Source organism: Chiloscyllium plagiosum, unplaced genomic scaffold (genome assembly GCF_037043375.1).
Source record: "Chiloscyllium plagiosum isolate Xiang-an unplaced genomic scaffold, Cpla_swu_hap1 HiC_scaffold_8, whole genome shotgun sequence".
Taxonomy (NCBI): Eukaryota; Metazoa; Chordata; class Chondrichthyes; order Orectolobiformes; family Hemiscylliidae; genus Chiloscyllium; species Chiloscyllium plagiosum.
In genome coordinates this window covers 89,383,007-89,400,175 of record NW_028270146.1, presented here as the reverse complement: position 1 = coordinate 89,400,175, position 17,169 = coordinate 89,383,007, and the positions used below count along the sequence as shown (strand labels likewise).

General features: G+C 41.9%; 1 long non-coding RNA gene across 1 annotated transcript in view; it reads right to left on the bottom strand.

The window, feature by feature from the left end:
• LOC148149438 (uncharacterized) overlaps positions 1-14,604 on the bottom strand; it is a 32,658-nt gene extending 18,054 nt beyond the window's left edge. The window contains exon 1 of the long non-coding RNA XR_015757966.1: positions 14,480-14,604. This is a non-coding gene — a long non-coding RNA (uncharacterized LOC148149438). The remainder of the gene's footprint in view (positions 1-14,479) is intronic.
• Positions 14,605-17,169: the final 2,565 nt, after the last annotated feature.

Sequence of the window (17,169 nt, the reverse complement as noted above, 5' to 3'; positions counted from 1 at the left end):
AGATCATTATCAGTCAAACCAGAGAGCTCTGTTATATGGAGGAATTGAAAAGACTCACAAAGAAGAAAGTGCCACTATCTGAGACGTTAGCAACAGAGTGAGGAAGCCCACACAAACAAAAACAAAATCAGAGAAACAGAAAGAATTTCAATAAAACTAAGACACTGACACCAGACAAACACAATAGATCCATTCAGGAAGAAGTCAATACTCTAGATCTACCTCCCAGTAGAGCTTTGTCACAACTTAGATTAGATTCCCTACAGTATGGAAATAGGCTCTTCGGCCCAACAAGTCCACTCCGACCCTCCGAAGAGTAACCCACCTAGGCCCATTCCCCCACAATTACCCCTGACTAGTGCACCTAACACTATGGACAACTTTTTTTAGCATGGCAATTCTACCCAACCTGCACATCTTTAGATTGTGGGAGGAAACCGGAGAAAACCCACACAGACACGGGGGGAATGTGCAAACTTCACACAGACTGTCGCCTGAGACAAGAATCGAACCTCATACCCTGGTGCTGTGAGGCAGCAGTGCTAACTACTGAGCCACCGTGCCATCCCAGTACTTAAATTTCCACTATTACTCTTCATTACCTATAATCCATCAGTTGGCTTCAAAAATTCCACATCATTTTCTAATTCCCTGCTTACCCCTAGCAAATACCCTGTATTAGAATTTTAGTTGTGGTGCGTCCAATATTTTGGCCATTTAGAGATGAGGGCCATGCCAGAGGTCAGCAAATTATTCTTGACATCTACACACAGCTAAACGGAGCAGGCTTTGCCAGTTCACTTGCCATCTTTGAGCTTAGTTGTGCTTCCTGTTGGCTGCTCCTTTGCACATAGAATGTGGATAATGAGGAGCTTTGGTGAAACGCAGCCAAGCACATTGTCATTTTTCACATTCTTTCCCTTTTCCACATCGTGGCAACCATCACCTGACATCTGCGACTTTTGGAGGTGAGTAACTGGAGGTTTATTGGAGGGAGCAGTTTCTAGGCAACGCAGTAAGGAGCATCCAATTACAATTGCGTAAGTTGGCTGTGAAGTTTGAAAGGGAGGAAATGTCACAACAGCAAAAGAGCACATCACTTGTAAAAATATAAATAAGCCTCTCCGAACAGGAAACACGACAGCATTAGTAATCAGTTAAGTGCTGTATGTTTAATCTTAAACAGGAGTTGTTGTGCAATGGGAAGTTATTAGAAGTGAGAACAGTGATGAGTGGCTGCTAGGGGGAGCTATAATACCATCTGGTAGATACATAGCAGTCAGTGTGGAGGCCTCAGTCTCTGAGTTGATCCAGACCATGACTTTCCGACCTCCTTTGATATGGAAACTTTGAGACTGACAAAGTAACACCTATGTCAGGCCAGTGCTCAAGGCTGGACAGCTCATTTCTTTTTGCTTACGTTGCCCTTGTCAGATTACTTGAAGGAACCCAGATACATGAATATTTCCTCAAAGGAAAGACATTACAAAACAAAGCAAAAACACTGATGGTAAACACAGATCAAAAATAAAATAAAGGTAAAGGACAAAATCTAGATGAACGGATAGATCGCTGTCCTCACTTAATAATTTTCCATTGCACAGTTACTTGGGTTTTGGGTTTTTAAAATATATGGAGTATCAGAAATCAGAGAGAGCTGAGGAGCTTCACAGTTTTGAGGCTCTAGCGCAGAACAAGTTGTAGGAAGAGATGGCTTTGACTTCAATCAAACCTTGGGAGGTATTGTATAAGGTATTAGTTCTAAAAGAGTTAATACGATGATATCCTGCATGGAGAACGAGGACTCTAGCTCAAGGTCCTGATGGCTTCGGACACATCACTCTGATCCCTGATAATTTTAGTAATTATGAATAACTAGTCAACGTGACTAACACCTATTGCTACCATGCAATAAATTGCATCATTAGAAAAAAATTAAACTGCACCTTATTATTATGACAAAGGCTTCCTCTTGTTAAGACACATAAATGGTTGATCCTCTGTCCCTGTAATTTAATAGACCCACTCTAGGAGAAGTGGTTGAAGCAATCTGCCCAACACAATTATCTAGGAATTGTTGGTTCCAAAAGCATATGACATGGTGATCAGTGATGGGGTCATGGCTCAAATATCTCAAGGTAATATTGATGAAAAAAACATACTCAACCCAGGAGAAAAAATTGTCAGAAGGCAAGTAAGTTTACTACATCAATGATATTGCCACCTTAAGAATACTCAGTCATTCAGCAAGTGCACGCGATTGGCAGAGAAGGACTCTGCAGATCCAGGGAACGAATGGCAGGATAAAAGCAGCATTCCAGGCTAAAACTTATATCGAAGAGCTGTTGGGAGGCTCAGGAAAGATAGTGTGGGCTAGGAACAAATAAAAAGACAATTCACACTTCACAGGTAAAAGTCCTTAAGAGGCAGAGGGTCAGTAGGGGCAGTTCCAACTCAAAGTCTGGCAGAAAGCAACCATTTCGGAGTTCCAGGATTAAAGTCAAGGGTCCCTGTAGCTAAAGGGAAAGAATTTTAAATTAAACTGCATTAAGGACCAGGGTGGGAAAGTCAGAGATGAAAAGGAACACCTACGGTTTAGATAAATGCAAGCTGCTGCATTTTGGGAAAGCAAATCTATGATAAGGTCAGAGGGAGTGTTGCTGAACAAAGAGACCTTGGAGTGCAGGTTCATAGCTCCTTGAAAGTGGCGTCGCAGGTAAATAGGATAGTGAAGACGACATTTGGTATGCTTTCCTTTATTGGTTAGAGTACAGGAGTTGGGAGGTCATGTTACAGCTGTACAGGACATTGGTTAGGCCACTTTTGGAATACTTGGAATAGGAAGGATGTTGTGAAACTTGAAAGGGTTCAGAAACTATTTACAAGGATATTGCCAGGGTTGGAGGAATTGAGCTATAGGGAGAGGCTGAACAGGCTGGGACTGTTTTCCCTGGCGCGTCGGAGGCTGAAGGGTAACCTTATAGAAGTTTATAATATCATGAGGAGCATGGATAGGATAAATAGACAAAGTCACTTCCCTGGGGTGGGCGAGTCCAGAGCTAGAGAGCATAGGTCTAGGGTGAGACGGGAAAGATATAAAAAGAGATCAAAGGAGCAACTTTTTCACACAGAGGGTGGTACGTGTATGGAAAGAGTTGCCAGAGGAAGTGGTGGAGGCTAGTACAATTGCAACATTTAAAATGCATCTGGATGGGTATATGAGTTTGGAGGGATATGGGCCAGGTGCTGGGAGGTGGGACTAGATTGGGTTGGGATATCTGGTCGTCATGGACGGGTTGGAACGAAGGGTCTGTTTCTGTGCTGTACATCTCTATGAGTCTAAATGATGCCACAATAGTGTGTGCAGACTATGAGCCACAGCCTCACTAATAAAGTCAAGGGCCATTAAGTTAGTTTATACCCAATCTGCAGCATCTGGAACACTATGGAGCAGGTTTAAGTTCTGAAACATACCACAAGAGGAAAAAGTACATGGGAGGTGGTTTGTTTGGAACTTTAGAATGAGCGAAGTGAAGCAAATTGATAATAATAAAGATGAACTTTCACAGGCAGTTAAATTTTGATCAAGGGAAAACAAATCTGGAAAAGGTTGAAAAACAAAAGCACTGAATACTGCAGAAAATAAGAACCTACTTGTCATTTTTTGCCATCTGATTAATCTGCTCTGTGTTGGAGTTTTCAGAAACAAGATTGGATGGACAAATACGGGTTGAAACTTTATTGCTGGAACAGCACAGCAGGTCAGGCAGCATCCAGGGAACAGGAGATTCGACGTTTCGGGCACAGGCCCTTCTTCAGGAATGGCAGAAGGGCCTGAAGAAGGGCCTGTGCCCGAAACGTCGAATCTCCTGTTCCCTGGATGCTGCCTGACCTGCTGTGCTGTTCCAGCAATAAAGTTTCAACCTTGATCTCCAGCATCTGCAGACCTCACTTTCTCCTGGACAAATACCAATCACTAATATAAATTGTGCTTGTAATGGTTCATCTACGTGGATACCTAAATATTGAAAGTTAATCTGACCCAGTGCATAACAGAATGCTCATTTTACTCAAAGTGTAGTTGGCCATTCGTTAATCCTTTTAACATTGTAAACTCAGCATAAAAGATATCATCTTGTAGCTCAACCATGCAGTGTCTGTCATCTATCCATCCTCAAGAATGGATAGAATCAGTAACAATAAAATCCAACAAAATAGCAAAGTTAACATTAAAAGCTGTCAGTCACAACTTCTTCCATGGAAATGAATATGATCCAGGAGGTTTGGGCACTTGTGGTTAGAAACAATCAGTATCATTTACAACAGAGAATAAAGACATTTTCAAGACCTTTGTGAAAAATTGATGGTCCCCTCAGGGCTTTAGCAAATGCTTGTGAATTTTGGTCTTTCATATAAGACAACTATAATTCCAGAAGAATGAACTATCAGGTTTTCATATCGCAGACTGTGATCATGTATCAGCTTACAGCACAGATCCGAGCCCCCATTCCAGACAGAGGAGGACATACTGTTAAGAGAAACAATTTAAGAGAAGCATTTATATGGCACCTATCATGTCCTCAGGACTTATAAAGTATTTCATGTGTTACATTTGAAGTATAGTCACTGCTGCAATATAGAAAATGTTCCAACCAATGAGCGCAGCAAATTATCACAAATAACAACACACTAATGACTAAATGTTCTGCTTTTATGATGGTGACTGAGGAATAAGTATTGGCCAGAGGACTATGGCATGGAAACAGACCCTTCAGTCCAACCAGTCCACGCCAACCATAATCCCAAACTAAACCAGTCCCACCTATCTGCGCTTGGCCCATATCCCTCCAAAACTTTTCAATTCATGAATTTATCCAAATGTCTTTTAAACATTATAACTGGACCTAAATTCATCACTTTCTCTGGTAGTTCATTCCACACATGAACCACAGTGTTAAAAAAAAGTTTCCCCTTATATTCTTTTCTTAAAATATATTTTTATTTAAAAATAGATGATTTAATACTACAAATACAAAACAATATAATTCAAAACAATACAAATAAATAACACCAAAAAAGTAAAAAAACCCAAACACCCTCATGTACAAATGTATAAATATATATATGCATAATAAAAACCCCAACTACTTAATAATAACAAACTAATAAATAATAATAACAATAATAATACAGCTCAGCCAAACAAAACATTAACTCTTGAATATCGAGAGCATTACGTTTCACCCATTCGCATGTTTGCAGTTCCCCTTCTCTGGATATTGGACTCGTAGAGCACAATTGTTATGGCTATATAAGTGTGGCAGACAAATCTGTGTCCAGGTAATCTAAAAACAGCTGTCATGTCTTTTAGGAATTCTCAGTTTTGTGGTGTACCACACGTGTAAGAAAATCCAAGAGATATGCTTCATAACAATCTTCCACCAACCCAACAGGTCCAGGGGATTTTCAGACACCCAACCTAACAAGATATTATTTCTCGCACAGAAAGTGAGGATATTGAAAAGTTTTTTCTTAAGTGCATCTACAGGGAATACGCTGGGCAGGCCAAGAAGTAGAGAGATTAGGTCCTTCTCCATCCTTACACGAAAAACCCCCTCCATTGCACCTGCCACAGTGCTCCAGTATGTTGGAAGCTTGCCACAGGACCAGAGACAGAGACAATGGGTAAGTATGCCCATACTAACTTTACACTTGGGACATGTTGAAGATACTCCTGGTTGAAATTTTGACAAACTATCCGGAGCCAAGTGGACCCTGTGGACAATCTTCAGTTGTAAAGCATGGGTCCTTTTGCAAATTGATATCTTTATTGCGTCTTCCCAAGTATCTTCCCATGCCTCTGAGGAGACCTCAACGCCTAGCTCTCTCCCCCATACCCTGCAGAGTCGATCGATCTCATCTGAGGGGCCGCCTCCAATTGATGATATGAAGTGCTGACAGAAAGTGTACTCTTAGCACTGAACACCCTCCTGTCTATGTCGGATTTGTAGGGATCAGTCAAAAGTGTTTTTTTTTTAATAAAATCCCTAACTTGAAAAAAAACGAAAGAGGCCCCTGCTAGATAGTTTGCATTTCCGCGCTTACTGATCAAAAGACATCATTGTGTCTCCCTCAAATAAATCACCCATGCAAGACACACCCCTAGCTGCCCAATGTTTGAATCCTGAATCCATCATCCCTGGTTGAAAACCTGGTATACCCAGATGTTTTGTCAATATTGCCTGCCCGCTGCCAAACTGCCCTCCATGCTTTAACAGTATTGATGACTATTGGGTTATGGTAATATTCCTTAACTGTCCTCATTTTGTCCAAAAACAGCAAACTAATAAGGGGGCACCTTGCCCGAGAAGTTTCGATATCTAACCATATTGAAAGGGGGTCCCCACAATCCCAATCACTCACGTAAGATAAAAGCTAGCTTAGTTGGTAGCTTTTAATGTCCAGGGGATCCACTCCCCCCAGTCTGTGAAGCAATTACAGTTTAGCTAATTTAATAAGGGGCCACTTAAGATGCCAAATAAAAGAGCTGAACCAGCCGTTCAGTCTCCTGAACATTTGCTTATTGAAAATCAGAGGGAGCATCCATAAAGGATACAATAAACAGGCAAGAATACTCCTCTTAATAAGCTCTATTCAACCTAACCATGAGACCAGAAGCACCTCCCATCTTCAAAGGTCTTGTTTGATTTTGTCGAATAATTGAACAAAATTAGCTTTAAACAACTGATCAAGAACGAGAGTGATGAATATGCCCGAATACATAGAACCCCTCGTGACCGCTTAAATGGGAATCGTGATTTGCCCTCAAGACCTAGCACCTTCGTAAAACCACCCATAGGCATTGTCTCTGATTTTGTAAAATTAATCTTGTATCCTGAAAAGGTGCCAAACACGTTGATGCATTGTATCAGGCAAGGCACTGAAACTGCTGGCTTTGACTAAAAAATGAGGACATTGTCAGTGTACAACGAAATCTTATGTAATTTTGGCCTCACTTCTGGACCCAATATGTTAGGATCCCTACAAATGGCCTCCGCCAACGGTTTAATCACCAACGTAAAAAGCAACAGTGAAAGGGTCTGCCTGCCCCTAAAAATGTTAAAATTGCTTGATTGTACCCCATTGGTGATGACCACATCGAGAAGGTCACTGTACTTCACTCATCTTATAAAGGCTTTGCCCAAGCCAAACCTCTCCAGAGTATAAAAAAAAGTATTGCCACTCAACTCAGTCAAGTGCATTCTCTGCATCTAGAGAAATCACCAATCCCTGTATTGACTGTTGATGACACGCTTGAGTAACATTAAGCAGCCTCCTTACATTATTGGAGGATCTGCAGCCCTTTATGAAGCCCGTCTGGTCCTCTTTAACAATAGAAGATAATGCAGTCTCCAGCCTTAATGCAAGAGTCTTAGAGAGGATTTTAAAAGTTCACATTTCAGACTGAAATGGGCCTGTAAGAAGCACAGTCCTCTGGGATCTTCCTTTTTTAAGAATAAGCGAAATATTAGCCTCTCTTAGAGAAGGCGGGAGACGATCATGGCTGTACAAGTCATTAAACAAGTTGAGCAACGGGTCTGACAATATGCTTATAAGTTCCTTACAGAATTCACTGGGAGGTCCATCAGGACTGTGTGCGTTTCCACTCTGAAGCTGTTTCACAGCCTCCTGCACCTCGTGCTCTGATAACGGGGCATTGAGAAAAGACTCTTGTTCGAGGGTCACACCTGGGAGCTCCAGATCCTTGAAAATGGGACTCCATCTTGGCCCACCCTTCCTCACAAACCTCAGACTGGTATAATTCAGAGTAAAATCTCTGGAATGCCACATTCATCTTTTCGAAATCACATTAGGTTCCCAGACTCTTCTCTAATCAAAGTAATGGCTCGAGGGGCACTCCTTTTCCTGGCAAGATATGCCAAGTATTTGCCTGGCTTGTCACCATGCTCATATAACCTTTGTTTTGTGAAAGCTCGCTCCTTCTTTGCTGTCTGCAGGAGCACAGAATTCAATGCCCCCACATCCTTTTTAAATCTTTCTCCTCTCACCTTAAAAATATGCTCCCTTGTTTTGAAATCCCCCACCTTAAGGAAAAGACTCTTCTCATTCATCTTATATATGCCTCTCATGATTTTATAAACCTCAATACAGTCACCCCTCACGTCTTGTATAACCTCAACATGATGTCCCAACTCCTGAACTCAAAGGTCCGAGCAATGAAGGCAAGCATGCTAAACCCCTTCTTAACCATCCTGTCTACCTGTATTGCAAATTTCAAAGAACCCCTAGGTCTCTCTGTTCTACAACACCTTCCAGGGCCCCACCATTAACTGTATAAGTCCTGTCCTTGTTTGTAATTCCAAAATGCAATACCTCACAAATGCAATTAACTCCATTCACCACTCCTCAACCCACTGACAAATTGATTAAGATCTCCTTGTAATCTTAGATAACCTTCCGGTACACTACCAATTTTGGCGTCATCTGCAAACTTACTAACTATGTCTTCTCCATTCTCATCCAATTCATTTATATAAATGACAAACAAGTGGACCCAATACCGATCCCTGTGGCACACTGCTGGTCACAGGCCTCCAGGCAAAAAAAAACATCCTCCACCACCACCCTCTGTCTCCTACAATACCAGGGATAGATCTTTCAAAACAATGCCACACGGCTTATACTGGTCATTGTAAAAAGCAGACTAAATCATGCTTTAACATCTCATCCAGAAGACAGCACTGATTTTTCTAAAATGTCAGCCTGGATTTGATGCTCAAACCTCCTGCGTGTAAGTTTAATTCACAACCATGTGACTTGGAGATAAGTGTCACAAAGCTGGTCCCTTTTTTTCTAAAAGCTGTTCCTTTTCTCAAGGAGACTGTGTCCTTGATTTTTTTTCAGCGGGGTCGTAAACGGGCGGGGCACTGATTAGACTAGCTTGGTATAGAGATGAAAAGGATTTTGAGAGGTCTTTTGTTTATGTATAAACAGATGAGACTTCAGGCCAAACTGGTCATGTTTTAAAAGTGACCTGTATAACGAAAGGGGACCGGTCAGCTCTCTAGCTGAGCAGTTCAGAACTAGTTAGGAGTTCAGCTGTGTGGAAACAGGCCCTCTCTCTCTCTCTCTTTCTGCCCTTCGAACTTCAACCTGTAAGCATCTGTTCCATTTTTAAAAAATCTTTTAAGGGGGTTTGCTTATTGGGACTGTTGCGTATGTCAGAACAGCATAATTAAGTCTAGTTTGGATAGACTGAGTTCTGCAGGGATTCTTCATTCTGTTTTTTGTATTTAATTGTGTAATTTTGTGAATAAATTTCTGTCTGTTTTACAACATGGTAGTCAACCTAGCTCGCTTACTCTGGGTAATTTTCACTGTACATTTACCTAAACAAATTGCAAAATTTTGGCCTGGGTCGTCTGATCAAGAATGTTTTGAGTGGTCTGGCCTGGTCCATAACACGAGGGAAGAGATATGCCTCACACTGTGCAAAAAAGAACATAATGAGCTGAAGAAAAATGGCCAAATATAACTATGGATACCTCCTTAGTATTTTAGATATTGCCCATGTCAACACCCTCATGCTATTGAAGCATTGTCACTTTAAGGTGATGAGTTGACACGCCTTGCATCTGGATTACTGTTAATGTGATATCACCCATCAATATGATGCAAGGAACGCTGAATGTGCTCCTTCTCAAGGAGCTGAGTTATGAAACAACGGGTGGGAACCTCAAAGATGCGTGGGGGATGGTAGATACCATTCTAACAACTTCACAACACATTGTGCAATACATTGCACCTTGGTTCACTTGAGTCAAATAAGATGAAGTACTGTAGACATGAGACATTCCTTAGTCATTACAAATAAACTGAAACTGCTGCATAATTTGCCCCACCTTACTGAGACCACAATTTCCAACTCTGCCTTTATTACAGATTTTCAACATCCCCAATGTTCATACAATTGTTTTCACAACGATTAGCTACACCCATATACATTAATAAATGATACACTTAAGCTGCTGCCCAAATTACAAACAAAATGTTCTTTTGCCAAGTCAAGTCGACTTGCATAATTTTATTTCTTGTACTTCCAAATTTTCATGTCAATGAAGAATACCTAGTGACCAACCCATGTACCCCAAATCGAAGTCAGGGATCATTTATAAAAGATAAACTGACTCCCTGAGTCTTGCTTATGAAAACCCAATTGAAGTTCTTCCTGAGCAGCCAAAACGTTCACTCCTCATCTTTAGTGGCGATTTTACTGTCTCTCTGCCTCCCTCTCTGGTCACCAACCACGATTGCACTTTACCTCTGGTCTATTCGTTCAATCTGTGCTCATCTTTGTACCTACTCTTCCTTCCAGTCTTTGGTCACCTCATTTCCTTTCCTTTCGCATTGTATCTTATTTCATCCATAAGACCATAAGACATAGGAGTGGAAGTAAGGCCATTCGGCCCATCAAGTCCACTCCGCCATTCAATCATGGCTGATGCGCATTTCAGCTCCACTTACCAGCGTTCTCCCCGTAGCCCTTAATTCCTCGAGACAACAAGAATCTATCAATCTCGGCCTTGAAGACATTTAGCGTCCCGGCTTCCACTGCACTCCGTGGCAATGAATTCCACAGGCCCACCACTCTCTGGCTGAAGAAATGCCTCCGCATTTCTGTTCTGAAATGACCCCCTCTAATTCTAAGGCTGTGTCCACGGGTCCTAGTCTCCTCGTTTAACTGAAACAATTTCCTAGCATCCACCTTTTCCAAGCCATGTATTATTTTGTACGTCTCTATTAAAAGTCTCCCCTTAATCTTCTAAACTCCAACGAATACAATCCCAGTATCCTCAGCCGTTCCTCATATGTTAGACCTGTCATTCCAGGGATCATCCGTGTGAATCTCCGCTGGACACGTTCCAGTGCCAGTATGTCCTTCCTGAGGTGTGGGGACCAAAACTGGACACAGTACTCCAAATGGGGCCTAACCAGAGCTTTATAAAGTCTTAGTAGTACATCTCTGCTTTTATATTCCAACCCTCTTGAGATAAGAGACAACATTGCATTCGCTTTCTTAATCACGGACTCAACCTGCATGTTTACCTTTAGAGAATCCTCGACTAGCACTCCCAGATCCCTTTGTGCTTTGGCTTTATTAATTTTCTCACCATTTAGAAAGTAGTCTATGCTTTTATTCTTTTTGCCAAAGTGCAAGACCTCGCACTTGCTCACGTTAAATTCCATCAGCCATTTCCTGGACCACTCTCCCAACCTGTCAAGATCCTTCTGCAGCCTCCCCACTTCCTCAGTACTACCTGCCTGTCCACCTAACTTCGTATCATCGGCAAACTTCGCTAGAATGCCCCCGGTTCCCTCATCCAAATCGTTAATATATAATGCGAACAGCTGTGGCCCCAGCACCGAACCCTGCGGGACACCGCTAGTCACCGGCTGCCATTCTGAAAAAGAACCTTTTATCCCAACTCTCTGCCTTCTGTTAGACAGCCAATCCTCAATCCATCCCAGCAGCTCACCTCGAACACCATGGGCCCTCACCTTGCTCAGCAGTCTCCCGTGTGGCACCTTATCAAAGGCCTTTTGAAAGTCTAGATAGACCACATCCACTGGGTTTCCCTGGTCTAACCTACTTGTTACCTCTTCAAAAAATTCCAACAGGTTTGTCAGGCATGACCTCCCTTTACTAAATCCATGTTGACTTGTTCTAATCAGACTCTGCTCTTCCAAGAATTTAGAAACCTCATCCTTAATGATGGATTCTAGAATTTTACCAACAACCGAGGTTAAGCTGATTGGCCTATAATTTTCCATCTTTTGCCTTGATCCTTTCTTGAACAAGGGGGTTACAACAGCCATCTTCCAATCATCCGGGACCTTTCCTGACTCCAGTGACTCTTGAAAGATCTCAACCAATGCCTCTGCTATTTCCTCAGCCACCTCTCTCAGAACTCTAGGGTGTATCCCATCGGGGCCAGGAGATTTATCAATTTTAAGATTTTTTAACTTTTCTAGCACTATCTCTTTCGTAATGGCAACCATACTCAACTCAGCCCCGTGACACCCTTTAATTTTTGGGATATTACTCATGTCTTCCACTGTGAAGACTGACGCAAAGTACTTGTTAAGTTCTCCTGCTATTTCCTTATCTCCCATCACTAGGCTTCCTGCAACAGTTTGAAGTGGCCCAATGTCTACTTTTGCCTGTCGTTTGTTTCTTATGTACTGAAAGAAACTTTTACTATTATTTCTAATATTACTGGCTAGCCTACCTTCATATTTGATCCTCTCCTTTCTTATTACACTCTTTGCTATCCTCTGTTTGCTTTTGTATCCCTCCCAATCTTCTGATTTCCCACTGTTCTTAGCCACTTTATAGGATCTCTCTTTTTCTTTAATACATTTCCTGACTTCCTTTGTCAGCCAAGGTTGTCTAATCCCTCCCCGGTTAATCTTTCTTTTCTTGGGAATGAACCTCTGTACAGTGTCCTCAATTATACCTAAAAACTCCTGCCATTTTTGCTCTACTGTCTTCCCGGTTAGCCTCTGCTTCCAGTCTATTTTAGTCAGTTCCTCTCTCATGCCCTCATAATTACCTTTATTCAACTGTAACACCATTACATCCGATTTTGTCTTCTCCCTTTCAAACTCCAGACTGAACTCTATCATATTATGGTCGCTACTTCCTAAGGGTTCCCTTACTTTAAGATCTTTTATAGAGTCTGGTTCATTGCAAAGCACTAGGTCCAGAATAGCCTGCTCTCTTGTGGGCTCCATGACAAGCTGTTCCAAAAACCCATCCTGTAAGCATTCCATGAATTCCCTCAACCATATTTTCCTCTTCTCCAAACATTTCCTGCAATAACGTTCACTCCTCCCCCAGTATATGGGCAATAACATTTACTCCTCCCCAGTATATGAACAGTTATTTGGATCCCAACAAAAGCACACTTCCTCAGGCAATTCTCAGAATGATAATTTCCTCACCAAACCATTTTCCCTCAGCTAGTCTGCTGTTTCAATCCCAAATCCACCTTTGCCATCTTGGCTCCTCCCCCTAATCTTTCCTCACATCCTTATTTGATGGGTTCCACTTCAAAAACACTCTGAATTCTGCTTTTGGCTGACTCTGTGGTTAAGTGCTTCAAGTGTCCATTTTATTAGTTTTTTTTTGGATGACAATTGCCAAAAGAAACAAGATGAATCAGTGCAGCAGTCAAGAGTGGCTGAAATTCTCATCTCTCAGACAATAGCCACAAACACGAGGAGAGGGAAGGAAGTGGAATAAATGTGTTTTAATTCCCATATATTATTTTTTCCACAGAGGTTAGAATTACCAACTTCCTTTTTCCTGTCTCAAACTAAGAAATTGGTTTTACTGTTCTTCCCGAAACCAGTCATGTCCTTGTGTGTTTAGCCTCTCCTGCATAGCTTGGAACTGAGCCATCAAACATTGCAACCCAAAAGCAAATGATGATTGCTGATCCACCAAGAGGTCTTCTTATTAAACAGGGTAGTTAGGCCTGAGGCTAGATAGCGGGTAAACTATTCACGCAAGTGTCCACACCTGGCTGCTTTCCAATCACCTCTGCTGACAGTCCGTATCTCCATGTTTGAGACGGAAAGGGTTTAAGTTTGGCAAAAGTTACATCCCAGAACTACATAGCCTGTGAATACTCTCAACTAGATTTTATAATCGCCATTTTAACACTGGTGTTAAACTATTGTCATTTAGGGTTGAAACAATGTAATGCTGCCATCAGCTAATGGATGGGGAAGCACAGCCACCTTCCAGGACACAGCAAATCAATACAACCTTGCAACATCGTCCACACCCAGAGAATATATTTTACTTTAAATCTACACTACAAACAGGTATGAAAACATTTCAGAAACAGAAGTTGGCCACCTCACATTGCTGCTTTGCAAAGAATACACGCGTGGCATTCTCCACTAACAGGATGTTTCCGTCAAGCCAAAGGGCATTCTGCTGGCACCCAAATGGACAGCATGGTGCAATGCCAGGTGTTGAGGCTGTATGTCCCAAGACTGGTAGATTGCATCAGTTTGCAATAGGTAGAGTACTTACTGTATTCAACCAGATTTTGTTTGCAAAATTCAGAGCATAACATGTTATGATGGATGCAAATCTGTGATTGATCAGTCTGGCTGAAAATGAGAAGCGTGCTAAGAATTACACGAACAACCAATTTAAGATGAACGATCAAGTTAGGCTTGCATCGTTCTTGTCAGAAGCAACTTGCATGCATTCACAAGGACCTGAGCTCTGCAGCAAAACGGAACACATTTTTAAAAAAACTAAACCAAAGGCTGGGGGGGGGGGGGTTCAATAGTTGTCTGGCGCATTCTCCATGGCAATGTCTTGATCAATCAGAGCCCACGTGTCAACCAATCAGCCTCCTTTTCTCATACAATATACCTGCAAGCTGTTGCTTGTTTTGAAATTTGACATTCTTGGATCTGTCCTGATGATTACGAGATGAAAACCTTCAACAGCCTCTTTCTTCAGTAATACACATGAAGCGCAATTAACTTGACGAAATTCTGGAATACTCCATTTGGAACTGAATTCTGGGGTGGGGGGGCGGGGGGAGTGGAAGAGAGTGGAGATTATTGAGTCTCATTAGGACAGAGAAGAGAAGTGAACATTTTATTGGAAGGTTGCATAGTTGTCTGAAGTAATAGGTCAGACATTACTCCAGTTTAAATGAATAGATGGAATAACAGTTGGACCCCTTCACTTTCCTCTGATTATCCCTGATCCAGTTTCCTGTTTATGCACATCCTTGACCTGAAACTTTACTGAGAGTCAAAATAGACAGAAATCCACTGATCGGTATGAAAACTGCGATTTATCCAAACAACCGCAAGCTAGAAATCTGATCAGGCTGGATTACTGATGACTCAGGCAGCACACATTATTCAAGTCTTTGTTGATTGTAATCATGCGGCAAATGCTTTTACACTGGTTGCATGTGTACATTGGGTGTTACATATTGACTCATCAGCATTTACAGACAGCAATATCTATTAAAGGAGTGATGCATTCTGCAGATGCCAAGAAAATCTTTCTACAGACACATGCCTGAAGAAAGCACTGAAACGGAACTATGATTCCTGAATACAACTTTGGAGGTCCTGAAGGATGATGAGGACATCCTTGTCTGCATCCCCGTAGCAGTCACCTCCCTGTTACGCAACTCCTCAGCCAACTGAGAAGTGTTGCTAATGTTGCCTGCTGCAGCTCAAAAAGAGCCCATTGTATAAATACTCATGGTCATAGTAACCATGTCACCTAAAAGGTTGCGGTCTCCATGCACTGCTTCGTGGCTACAGCGATATTGCTCAGTGACGGCCTCCTTTGATTCAGTCATATTGAAATATAAAGATGCCATTCTGTCTATCGTACAATCTCTACAGTGTGAAAGCAGGCCAGTTGGCCCATTGAGTCCACACCAATGCTCCAAAGGGCACCCCACCCGCATCCAACCCACTACCCTATAACCCTGCATTTCCCATGGCTGATCCATATAACCTGCACATCCTGGGTGGAATTGACCCAGCTCCCTGGTGCTGAGAGGCAGCAGTGCTAACCATTGAGTCACTATGTCAAGTCCATGCTGGTTCACCGTAGAACAACACTGGTTTGTACTCTAATCTCCCCCTTTACCCCATAGCCTTGCAAGTTTATTTTCTTTAAGTGTGCATGCAATTTCCCTTTGAAATTATTCCCACTCCTCTTCTACTCTTGCTGCTTCTAGTAGGCCTCCAGCCCCAAAGGCCATCCTAAGACACCCACCCATAATTGTAGCCAAACTGTTCAGGAGACAAACAAAATCGCATCAACAAAACTCTTTCCATGGGCACAAGAACAACTCCCCCAAGTAATAAGGAAACAATATCCACAATTTTGGCAGCAGTTTGAATGGAAAGAAACCAGAAGTTAACCAACTGCATGATTCACCAAAACAAGGTTGGCTCAGAAGCAGAGGCCACCCTGCTGGTTATTTTAAACATTCTTTCTTCATTATTTCACGGAATATAGCATCCCTGGCAAGGACAGAAATTATTACCCTCCCTAACTGCCCTGGAAGTGAGTGGCTCACTGGATCGTTTTAAAGGGCAGTTGGCAGTCAACCACATTACATTTGGAATTAGATGTGGGCCAAACCAATTAAGATTGCCTTCTGTAAAGCCAATCATCTTTCATCCAAAGGACATTAATGAACCAGATTGGCTTTTATAACAATTAAAGATCACAATTACAGAGACTAGCTTTCAATTCCAGACTTTTATTAATTACATTTAAATATCCTGGTTGTATTTGAATTCATGGCCTCAGAGCATTATCCTGTGGCCTCTAAGAATTGACTCCCACTATGTTACTGCCACGATGTTAGCATCATGTTGCATTGTGTGACATCAGCATGTGGTGACTGAAGCACCTAGACCATTTGAATCTTAAAAATTTAAAATATCCTGCCCTTCAAATATTTCCCAGCATGTTCTTCTGCTTCCAGTGAATCAAAATATTTAGCATGGCAACTGGAGCACTATCAGTTGGATATAACTCTGCTTCTTTCCTACCACTTTAGACCCTTTGGTGGGAGACAAAGCATTGACAGAAGTGGGGACTGCCTTTTAGCTAAAATATTCTAAAGCTTTAGCTAAAGGTCAATTAATATCAGCAAAAGACAATTGGCACAAAAGTGGGTGAAAGTACTTTATTTTAATAAGTGGCCAAGAACTGTTGATTTCCAATGCATGATGAGTGCACTAGTATTACAGCCTGTCATTCCCAAACTGTGGTGCAAGGTGAGACCTAGCCTGTTAGTTGCACCTATCCCAGAGATACGGAGCCTCAGCTTGTTTGCTGCTGGTACCGATTCCCAGCACTAGTACACTCATAGCTGTGTATTAAAGGCAGCTGCCACGACCTTGCATATTTCTAACAGGCAATATGCTTTTATTAAAAAGCTGTTGAATTCATGGCATTCATGCCCTGAACACACTAGTTGCCAAACCATAATATATGAAGTACTCGGATCCATTATGCAGTTAACATGAAGAAGCACAATTTTCAGCAATGTATTGGGACCTTTCAAGAGA